This window comes from Salminus brasiliensis, chromosome 7, assembly GCF_030463535.1.
Source record: "Salminus brasiliensis chromosome 7, fSalBra1.hap2, whole genome shotgun sequence".
NCBI classification, from domain to species: Eukaryota; Metazoa; Chordata; class Actinopteri; order Characiformes; family Bryconidae; genus Salminus; species Salminus brasiliensis.
This window is the reverse complement of record NC_132884.1, coordinates 40134547-40146855: the sequence shown is the minus strand read 5'-3', so window position 1 is coordinate 40146855 and position 12309 is coordinate 40134547.

Below are 12309 nucleotides of genomic sequence, written 5' to 3'. Positions count from 1 at the left end.
AAATGCTTATAAAAAGTGGTGGTTCTCCATCCCTGTGTTCATCATTAGAACATCTCCAAAGTTCTCCTCTCTCATGGAGTCTAGTGTTATTTAGAGTTCTCCTCAGATCAACACCTGGTTTGGTGGTAAATCAGGGCTTAATGATGGTAAATCAGGTGAGCTGCTGCTGCTGCTGCTGATGATGGAGTTGAACACATCCTCCACGCAGAACCGAGCTCTGTTCTTCAGACTAGCTCACCAACAAGATCTCACTACTTTCTTTCTTTAGAATGAGAAGCTCCTTGTTTCTCCTTTTTACTGGATTTATGTTCACTTGCTTTATCTGTTCTGATGAGATCTGGAGCTTCTACTGTAAAAACTCTTGCTGAGAGAAATTACTTTGCATATGAGGCCTAAAACATCTGGGCCGTGCTGTATGTTCTGAAGTTAAGGTTGAACTGTTAGTATTTATTAAGTAATGTTGAAATTAGAATAAAATGTAAACTGAACAGTGCTGGTTCAGTGGTTAGAGAGCTGGGCTATTGCTCACAGGGTTGTGGGTTCAATGCCCAGCTAAACTAAGCTGCCACTGTTGGGCCCACCAGCCCTTTCTGCTCCTGGTGCACCATAATTTGGCTGACCCTGTTCACTGACCCCTTACAACTTTGCAGTATTGTCTACAGTGTACTTGGTTATAGATTTAGGAGCGAGTGAAGAATGCAGAGAACAGGGTCAGCCGAATTCTGGTGCACCAGGAGCAGAAAGGGCTGCAGGGCCCAACTGTATAGAACTCAATTATTGTAAATGAAAGTGTAGGTGTGAGGAAACATTTTTTAGAGAACCTCCACATGAATATAGGTTCTAAGAAGAACCCTTGAACTGGTGTAGAACCTTTACATGATGTGTAAAATTTTCAGAGACACATCAGAGGGAAAAAGTGTGCTTTTCTATGAAGTGTAACCATTACTTTTATATATACAAAGCCAGTCAAAAGTTTGGTCACACCTAGTTAAATGTGTGCTGATCATCACCATCTAAAAAACATATGATCCAAATACTAGGGTGACCATATTTTTGGTCACCCTAGCACACTGGCTGGGGGGTTGTAGGTAGGCCTATGTTGTAGGTTGAACTGCAAGGAGGAGATTTGGTCATATAGGCTATTAAGGCTGACTGTAGCTGCAGGGTTCGAGAGGTACTTCCTAGAGGCCTATATGAAACCCCACCCAGCCACGGCATCCTGACTACAGTGGATACCAGTGGATCAGCACACATTCATGCCGGAGTGTCCAAACTTTTGACTAGTATGGTATATTTAAACGTAAGGGTTACACTACGTACATTTTCTTTTCCTCTCTGCTGTATCTCTGAAAACTCCACACTTTATATAAAGGGTTCTACACCAGTTGAAGGGTTCTTCTTAGAACCTATGTTCATGCGGAGGTTCTCTGAACACCTACACTACACTTTCATTTACAATAAAGGAACCCTCTAAGGAACCCTTCTATTTTTAAGAGTGTACTCTACCAGTCAAAAGTTTGGACACACTTCCTAAATGGGAATGGTGAAATGAAAGTGTAGTGTAGGTGTTCAGAGAACCTCCGCATGAACATAGGTTCTAAGAAGAACCCTTGAACTGGTGTAGAACCCTTTATATAAAGTGTGGAGTTTTCAGAGATACACTCTTAAAAATAGAAGGTGCTTCAAATGGGTCTTTGAGCAATGCCATAGAACATGTGTATGATAGAGATGTGAGTGTGAAGAACCTTTACATTGGTTAAGAAGGTAAATAAACATGGTTCTTCCATGGCTTTTTTTAATATTCGCTAATTTTCACACATTTTTTTCTGCACACTGTTGACATCACTGGAGTGTAAGTGTTGTTATGTGGTCACGTGTATATGAGCATGGTGGTGTGCTGGTGTGCATGAACGTGCATGTGGAGACGTGTCACCAGTGAGCCGTCCCAACATAAATCTCAATGCAGACCTATGACATTTAATTAAGACTGGAATGTGCATCTACTGGAGATTCACTCACACCTTCAAGAAGTGCCTCAGGTCTTTTACTCTCTCGCCCTGTCTCTCTCTCACTCTCTCTCTTTTCTGCATTTCATAACTCAATACCATAACCTTCTCAATCAATTCATGCTTTCAGCTGAATCGCTACGCTAAACGGACCTCTGACCACTCGCCCAAATGCCACATTCTTTTCCGGACACTCTGCCAACCCCCCCTTCCGATACATTGCTGTGATTACTCAGTCGCCTTAACAAAGCTAACCTGTTGTTCCTCCGTCTAACAGAGGAGCAATTCACACATCCTCGCTGTTTGCGCCTCGGGCATAGGGGGCATGTTCGGATCCAACACGTGTGGGACTGAGATCTGCTCTCAAATCCTGCACTGGCAGTCTCAGCGTCCCATAATGCTGCTTAATTACTCTGATTCTGCAGTTTAATTACAAACAAATACTGAATAATAATAAATTCTAAGCTGGTGATGACCTACTTACGGTGGTCTTAGTGATGACCACCAGAAGATCTCATACTGACCCATTTGGAGCCGTTTTTTAACTCACTGGTGAAGCGAACCTTAAATAAAGCTTTATCGTTACAGCAGAGAGGCTTTCATATTTACACGAGAGGGACAAAAGTATTGGGACACCTCTTAATCATTACATGTGGGTGTACATTACATTTGTTTCAGGTGTTGTAATTTAGGCCCATTGCCACAGGTGCATAAAAAAGCCCCTAGCCAAGCCTTTCTACACATCAGTGAAAGAACGGGAGGTTCTGAAGAGTTTAGGAGGAACAGCTCACAGAGAGCAGCTCAGCCACCGAGTGTCTGTCAGACCACGTAAAGCGTGGGGTCAGGGCCGAGTGCTGAGCTCAGAGCAGAGTGCAGAAAAGCCTCCAACTGACTCAGTAACTGCAGCAGAGCTCCAGACCTGCTGCTGCTGGTAGAGCTTAGAGCAAAGGGGGACCAGCTCCATATTAATAAAGCCTATGGGTTTAGAATGGGACGGCATGAAAGCTACTGTTGGAGTAATGTGGAGGTGTCCCAATACTTTTGTCAATCTACTGCATCAACCTGATAATCTGCTGAAACTAATGCTAATTAAGACTAAATGTAGAACAATAGGGTTCCACGAGATTGGTATGGTGTTGCTAAGTGACTGCTATTGAGTTGCTTTCTTGTTGCTAAGTGTTTGCTATAGTATCCCAGGTGGTTTCTATCCCATGGTGTTGCTAAGAGGTTGCTGCAGTGTTGATAAGTGTTTGCTATGGTGTTGCTAGGTGGTTGCTGTGGTATGCCAGGTGATTTCTATGGTGTTGCTAAGAGGTTGCTACAGTGTTGATAAATGTTTGCTATGTTGTTGCTGAATGGCTCCTAGGTTGTTGCTTTGGTGTTGCTAGGTGGTTGATGTGGTATCCCAGGTTGTTTATATGGTTTTGCTAAGAGGTTGCTGGAGTGTTGATAAGTGTTTGCTATGATGTTGCTGAATGGCTCCTAGGTTGTTGCTATGGTGTTGCTAGGTGGTTGCTGTGGTATCCCAGGTTGTTTATATGGTTTTGCTAAGAGGTTGCTGGAGTGTTGATAAGTGTTTGCTATGGTGTTGCTAAGTGGTTGCAATAGTATCCCAGGTGGTTTCTATCCCATGGTGTTGCTAAGAGGTTGCTATGGCGTTAATAAGTGTTTGCTATGGTGTTGCTAGGTGGTTGCTGTGGTATCCCAGGTTGTTTATATGGTTTTGCTAAGAGGTTGCTGCAGTGTTGATAAGTGTTTGCTATGATGTTGCTGAATGGCTCCTAGGTTGTTGCTATGGTGTTGCTAGGTGGTTGCTGTGGTATCCCAGGTTGTTTATATGGTTTTGCTAAGAGGTTGCTGGAGTGTTGATAAGTGTTTGCTATGGTGTTGCTAAGTGGTTGCAATAGTATCCCAGGTGGTTTCTATCCCATGGTGTTGCTAAGAGGTTGCTATGGCGTTAATAAGTGTTTGCTATGGTGTTGCTAGGTGGTTGCTGTGGTATCCCAGGTTGTTTATATGGTTTTGCTAAGAGGTTGCTGCAGTGTTGATAAGTGTTTGCTATGGTGTTGCTAAATGGCTGCTAGGTGGCTGCTATGGTATCTCAGGTGCTTCCAACCATTATTGGTTTCATAAGGAACCATGTCTGTAATAGAGATGTGTGAAAAGTATAAAGAACCTCTTAAAGGTCAAAAGGTCTAAAGATAGGCGCTTGAAGGCTCTTCAAACAAACGCACACATCTCTCATGGTTTATGGTTCTTTATGGAACCAAAAGTGGCTCAAAGAACCCTTTGTAGCACCTTTATTGTTAAAGAGTGTAACTCTCTGGAAACTCATATAAAAACTCTGCAGTAAATAAATACACAGCAGCCTGAAAACAAGTACAGACAACACAACAAATACTAGTTTAGCAGCAAGCGTATAATTCAGCTTGCCCAACACTCTTTATGACAAGCCTGGGGTTAATGTCATCACAAAGTGTGGCTTGTTTTCAGAGTTTTCTATGACATTATAAAAATTCCCTTCATCACTGTGATCACTGTGGATCTCCAGCTATGTAGATTTAAATAAATATCCACCCGATTTGACAATGCCGTTACTGAACCTGCACGGAGTGAGATGTGATTTCACTGAATTTCACAGCAGATGAGTTGTAGGAGGAGCCGATCAGCTGAAGCTGCCCCTAGCTCTAACCTTCACCATTTGAGCTCATTTAGATTTGTGGGATAATGGTGGCTTCAGAGAAATGCTGGTGGGCACTGTAGCTTCCACAGATGCTCCAGTGTGAATGCATATGTTTGAAACATGGCGGTCAGGGACTTTGGTTTGAGTTTGACCTTTTAATGGGCAGTACTAATGATGTTCTGTGGAAAAGCCAGAGACCTCCCTTCATTTATTTAAGCTCCAGTCAAAACAGCTATTACGCAGAAGTTCAGGTGATCAGATGTACGATTAGAAAAGTGCATTTCCTGAAAGACACCAGGCAGCTGGCAGGTGATTCATTTACTGTTGCTAGCTGGTTACTCTGGTGTTGATAAGTGGCTGAGATGTGGTTGCTATGGTGTTGCCATGGTATCACAGGTGGTTTCACATGTGGTTGCTATGGTATCCCATTAGATTACTATGGCGGTACTAAGTGATTGCTATTGTATTCTATTGGATTACTATGATGTTGCCAAGAGGTTGCTATGCTGTTGGTAAGTGGCTGCTATGGTATCCCAGGAGATTGGTATGGTGTTGCTAAGTGGCTGCTAAGGCGTTGCTTTAATGTTGCTAAGCAGTTAATATGGTGTCCCAGGTGGTTACTATGGTGTTGCTAAGAGGTTGCTACAGTGTTGATAAATGTTTGCTATGGTGTTGCTAAACGGCTGCTAGGTGGCTGCTATGGTATCCCAGGTGGTTTCTATGCTGTTGCTAAGAGATTGCTATGATATTGATAAATGCTTGCTACAGTGTTGCTAAGTGGTTGCTATGGTGTTGCTAAGTGGTTGCTATGGTGTTGCTTAATGGCTGCTAGGTGGCTGCTATGTTATCCCAGGTCGTTATTAATGTTTGCTATAGTTTTGCTAAATGGCTGCTACGTGGTTACTTTGATGTTGCTAAGTGATTGCCATGGTATCCCAGGTGGTTGCCAGTGTGTTGCAAAGTGGTTGCTCTGGTCTTGCTAGGTGATCTTTATGGCATTCCATGTGGAATGGAAGGTGGTTTGTTTAGTGTTGCAAGCTGGTTGTTATGGTGTTAGTAAGTGGTTGCTTTCTTGTTGCTAAGTGGTTGTTATGGTATCCAGGTGGTTCCTATGATGTTGCTAAGAGGTTGCTATGGTGTTGATAAATGTTTGCTATTATGTTGCTAAATGGCTCCTAGGTGGTTGCATTTGTGTTGCTAGGTGGTTGCTGTGGTATCCCATGAGATTGGTATGGTGTTGCTAAGTGACTGCTATTGGATTGCTTTTCTGTTGCTAAGTTTTTGCTATGGTATCCCAGGTGGTTTCTATCCCATGGTGTTGCTAAGAGGTTGCTATGGTGTTGATAGGTGATTGCTGTGGTATGCCAGGTGGTTTATATGGTGTTGCTAAGAGATTGCTATGGTGTTGATAAATGTTTGCTATGATGTTGCTGAATGGCCCCTAGGTTGTTGCTTTGGTGTTGCTAGGTGGTTGCCATGGTATCCCAGGTGGTTGCCAGTGTGTTGCAAAGTGGTTGCTCTGGTTTTGCTAGGTGGATTTTTTTTCTGACACTAAAAAAATGAACTTGTACTGAACTTAAAGGCTGTTGAGTAAGTGAAAGCTGCTGTTACTGCAGATTAATGTGCTTCAGTTCATTCCAACCCAACCATACCATTAAGGACTGTACATTTGGAATGTACAGCATGATCGATTTTCCAAGCATTCAGAAGAAGCGACCAAGCCAAGCCAGGCCTAGCGTACAGAATGATTTGTACTCAGCCGGCAGGATAGCGTGACATGAGAGGAGTGCGCTAGTGGACTTAACAAACGCAAACCGAGAGGTGATGCATGCTGCAGACAGTCCCCTCCAGCCCAGAAGGACCTCGGCTGAAAAAAAGCCAAGAATGCTCTCCTTGTTCCTACGACGTAAGTGAACGTCTTTGTTATCGTTATGCTCCTCCTCTGCTCAGTTTGCGGCATCTTCCTCTGGCCTGAAGCTTGTAGGATAAGGACCATGTGTGCAGAAGAGAAGCTATGTTCTTTAGAGGCCTGCAGCTACCGCGACCGTTGCGTTGCTCATTCAGTCACAGCCGTGCCAGACCTTTACCACCTAGCCATTGGAACCCAGTGGTCAGGAAAGATAGGCCCTCGTTAATGTACTGGAGACATTACTGGGAGGTTTGGTGTGACTGTGTGGGTTTTAATGGTTCACATGACAAATTAATAAAATGTCAGTATTACTGTGTTGTCTGACATTATTATTCAGAGTGACCTACATGTGAATCATGTTACACAGGAAGGGGTCTTGACCAAGGACTCTTATTGGTGTAGCCAGAATTGCCACTGGGAAGACAGTGCTGCTACTCACTATAGCCCTGTTTGGGTGGGATTAAATTTGCATGAGGTTCTGGGTTAATTCTCTCGTCCACAGAAGCTCCTCAGCAATTTTATGTCCGTCCTGATCAGCCATGTTTTTTATTGTCTCCTCCTCTGAGACAATTACTGCTTTTTAGCCAAACTGAGAGGTGGTCTGATGGTCAGTTGTGGGCAGTTAAAGCAGCACTATAACCCTATTCAGACTGGATTCTGTAAAAAATAGTACATATCTCCTCAGTGATGAAACACTCGCATCCGGATGGCAATAGAATCACCAAAGGTTGAGCAAGTTTAGTATTCACACTGGTCACTGGTTACAACAACCCTTCCATTTCCATTTTTGTTTAGAGATTTGGAAAGACTGGGGGAGTTCTCATACATGTGCTCTGAGACTAAATATGACATGCAGCAGCAGCCAAAAAGCACTTTTTTCTGACGTGAGGCCTCACTCGCCTGGAAAAATACAAGGATGTGAATCTGGACGCGACTAAAATGATAAGACATCCTGTTCATCCTGTAATTTTCAATTATCAAAGGACCCTATAGAAATGTACTGTAGTCTCGTCCGGATAGAGCTTTTAACATTTCTATAAAATAACAGCCTTAAATCATTGTGACGACCTGTTATTGGGAGAATAGCGTCGCTAGCATTGCTACTCTGGCTCAGAACGGTTGCTAACATCACTATAACTGTAACCTTAGTGAAGCGGGCATGACGACACTCGCAAGAGCTACGTTACGCTGCGTAACCCGAGTCATATCAGTGTAGAATCCTGTAGTTTTACTCTACCGCCTCAGCCCATATGCTTCTCTACCTTCAGTTAAGGATCTGTCTCTTTAAAATATTTCTTTTTAACTCACACATACACTCACATACAGATAAATATGTACATATGTATACATATATATATATACATATATATATATATATATATATATGTATACACACAGACACGCACTATTTCATCTGTGTATATATATTTGTATTTTTATTTTTTTTGCTTATATTTCTATATTTCTATATTTTCATTTTTTATATTTTATTTTTTAACTTAAATGTAACTTATTCTATTTTTATTTTTTTTATTTTATTTTTCTTTTACACTTTTGCACTTTACTTCATTAAGTTAAGGTTTAGTTAAGTTTAAATGTAGATCTTTATTGTATAGCTTTGATGTGGGCAGACTGTCATAAAAGCATTTCACTGCAAGTTATACTGTGTATGACTATGTATGTGACAAATAAAATTTGATTTGATTTGATTTGATTTGATTTTGATTTGATTTAGATCTGGTGTCTCAAAGCTTTGGAGCAGTGGAAAAACTAGTGAAGCGGGCAGGACGACACTCACAATAGCTTTGTTATATAGATAAAGCTATTGGCACCATGCTGCCTAATGTCAGGCGTGGGCTAGAGGGGTATGAAGCCCCCCAGCATTGAGCTTTGGAGCAGTGGAAGAACTTGTGAAGCTGGCTGGACGATACTCGCAAGAGCTTTATAATGTTGCGTAACCCGAGTCATAGTGTAGAATCCTGTAGTTTTACTCTACCGCCTCTACATGCTTCTCTACCTTCAGTTAAGGTTCTGTATCTGTAAAATTCTAAAGAAATGCAGACCTTAGGGGTGGCTCAAAGCACAAGCAACACTGCCTGACTGTATCGGGGGTCCTCAGTCCTGCCCAGACAGACATCTCTGTATGTTTTTACAGGGCAGATGTTACCTCTTATTGGAAAAAAGGTCTTGGGCTGCTGCTACCCGCCGTATGTAGTCTCCGAACACATATCCAAGATCCGCCGCTAGAATTTTAACAGAAGGGCTGGAACTTTGCTAACCCTGAAATGAAAAAAGGGCTATTGTCTCTTTGACGGTTTGGATGTAACTGTAGTGAATGTGATCATGTGACAACAAGATACAGACCCCCAGGCTAGAGACTCACTCCTCTTTTGGTGACTGTGTTGCCGTCTGAAGGACTGATGGAGATGGGTAAGATCTTTATTACAGACGTCCCAAAGCTAAACCAATCCAGTCCAAATAGGGCCTTTGCTACACCAACCCCAATACCAGCGTTAGCCCTGAGAATACTCTGCACAATTACTGTTACACTGTATGTCCAAATGTTTGTGGACAGCCCTTCTAATGATTGCATTGGGCTACTTTAAGTTGCACCCGTGTGCAAACAGACTTTCTGGAGCAGATAAGCATGAACCTATTGGCACCAAGCTGCCTAATGCCAGGCGTGGGCTAGAGGGGTATGAAGCCCTCCAGCATTGAGCTTTGGAGCAGTGGACTAACTGTGTTCTCTGGAATGATAAAATAATGGGGCTCCATCCAATACTTTTGGGATGAGATGGTGAGTTGGTGATGATGAGGTGAGGTGGTGATCACCCAACATCCGCTCTTAACATACGCTCTTGTCGCTGAATGCAATCAATCCTTAAAACAATGCCCCTTTATAATCTAGTAGAACACCTTTTCCCTGGACAGTAGAGACAGTTACTCCAACAAAAGCACAATCAACTTTTTTTTAATACCCTTCAGACCTCAGACAAAACAATGAATGAGCAGGTGTCCCAATACTTTTGTCTACATAGTGTATTTTAATAATAAGAGTCATTATTAATGATAAGAGTCATTATTGGGATGCTTTTAGTAATCTTCAGGCTTTGTGTCATTCACACCGGCAGCCCTTAGATAGGCCGGCAGATCCTTCAACAGGATGCTGGTCTTCAGAAATGAGATGAAAGTCCAGTTAAATGGGACGTGACATCCTCAGCAAGGGCCAACATGTCTTATACTTCTGAATCATGTACAAAACCACTCTCCTGCACTCTCCTGTCTTTTCTCCACTGGAAAAGCAAAAGCACCACACCAACATATTCCTCATATGCTCGTGATGCTGCACTGCTTTCGAACAGAAGTGGCTTTCGGCCACAAGCGGGTTGATTTTTGCCTCAAAACGTAAATAACTAAAAAAGCAGTAAAGAGGAGATCAACTCTGCCGGCTATTAACAAGACGTCGCTGCGTTTCTCAGTAATGCACGGGCCTCTATTCACACATGAGCCTCCCAGCAGTTTCCTGGGAATTGTACTGGGTCTCGTGCAAGTAAATAGCACATGAACTTTCCAGGGATTTTACTCAGGATGGCTGTCCACACCGACGCCCTAACTGGTTGCTCACTAATAAAAACCCAGGCAGCAGTGTTTGTACCTTTGGGCACTGGTGCAATTGGAACAAGACCCTACTGACTTATTATTAGGTTATCATCACATTCTTTGCAATTGAGGCATTTGGCTAAAATATTAACAGCAGTATGTTGATGAGATTAAGACGTTCAATGATAGATGATGGTAAATATGCTATTGGGCAATAAAGAGCACTCCACAGGGATCTGCAGACCACAAACGTATGGAGCACATTGGCATGCAAGGGGCCTTCGCTCACTTCTGCTCAAGAATCAGGAGAATCTCCTGTAGGCTGGGATTCCTGCCACTGCTGGTAGACCTGTATGACAGTATGCTTCTGTACACCTGCAGATTCAGCTACTTCCTTTACACTGTGGTCTTTGGCCACGCCCAAATGCAGTCACTCCTCTTAGCCAATCATTAACTATATCTGCTTTGCGACCCATTTTCTCTTCTCGATTTATGAATCCCGTCGCACAGCCTGCAGGTATTTACAGTAGCTTGATCGTCCTTGTGCAATGCCATCTGCAGGAGACTGAAGTTACTACACCCGTAAACATTTATATTTACCTTTAGGGCATTTGGGAGACGCACTTCTCCAGAGCGACTTACAAAAGTGCTTTACTATTTAATCAAGAGTAACCTTGTTTGAAGTTTGAATAGACTAAAAGTTCAAAGCTCCTCTAATCTTAGACTCTACTAAACACAAGTCAATATGGAGACCATAATACTCTACTATTCACCCAAGTACTCTCAGAAAAGGAGGGTCTTCAGTCTGGGTTTGAAGACAGCGAGCGTTGGACTCTGCTGTTCGGACACCCAGGGGAAGTTCGTTCCACCACTTCAGTGCAGGACAGAAAAAGGTCTGGACGCTCGTCTTCCGTGGATCTTAAAGGATGGCGGGTCGAGCCGAGCCGTACTTGAAGCTGGAAGGGCTCTTGGTGCAGATCGGCTTTTGACCATCGCCATCAAGTACAGTCCAGTCCAGTCCAGCTGGTCCAGTCTTGGCTTTGTAGGCCAGCGTCAGGGGGTTGAATCTGATGACCTGGGCAGCAGCTACAGGAAGCCAGCAGCAGAGGAGCTGAACATGGCTGAACTTAGAAACGTTGAAGACGACCCGACCCGTGCCGCTGCATTCTGGATAAGTTGCAGGGGTCTGATGGAGCATAAAAGGAGACCAGCCAGAAGAGAGCTGCAGTAATCAAGTCTGGAAGTGACGAGAGACTGAACAGGCACCTGGGTGACTCTCTAGAAAGGAAGGGTCGAATTCTCTGGATGTTGTACAGGAGAACATGCAATACCTGCAGGGTGTGTGACGTATGATGTGGTGTGTCATGCATGTATTGCTGTATGTAGGCTGTTGTTTACCAATGCTACCCCCTAAAAACCACACGTTATAAGCCAAATCTGCACCCCTGCTTTGGCAACAAAACCATACAGTACCTGAGAGCACCTTCGCCCCGCTGAACAATCCTATACCCCTATAAAACCTTTACTGAGAGTATTAGAGATTTTATGAATATTATAATTCCATGGTTCTGATTGGAGCTGCAACAGAACTGTAGGAGAATTAGCAGGAGTCAAACATATAACCCATTATAACCCATTATAACCCATGCACTGTGTCTGCAGATTACTGTTCAGTACAGAACTACTCAGCCAGTGGGGAGCAGTGCTATTTACAAATATAGGGTTTAGGGCCACAGTGCTCAGAACACAGGCTTATCGTTAGCAGATCGTACACACCAATTAGAAAGGCAGACAGTGCATATTACATAAGTCTTTTCTAACTCGTTCTTTTAATGGACCATGTTGTATTGCATGGGGCGTGCTTTAGGCTACAGGCTATTAAAATCAATGAAAAGGTGACTCCGGCACTCAAATACACCTATCAGCCATAACATTAAAACCACAGACAGGTCAAACATCATTGATTATCTTATTGTAGTGGCTCCTGCCAAGAGGTAGATACATTAGGCAGCGAGTGAACAGTCAGTTCTTGAAGAATCTATGACACTTTGCCTAGAACACAACCAGTTCTAGACGACTGGATCTGAACATCTCCAAAACATCAGGCAGGT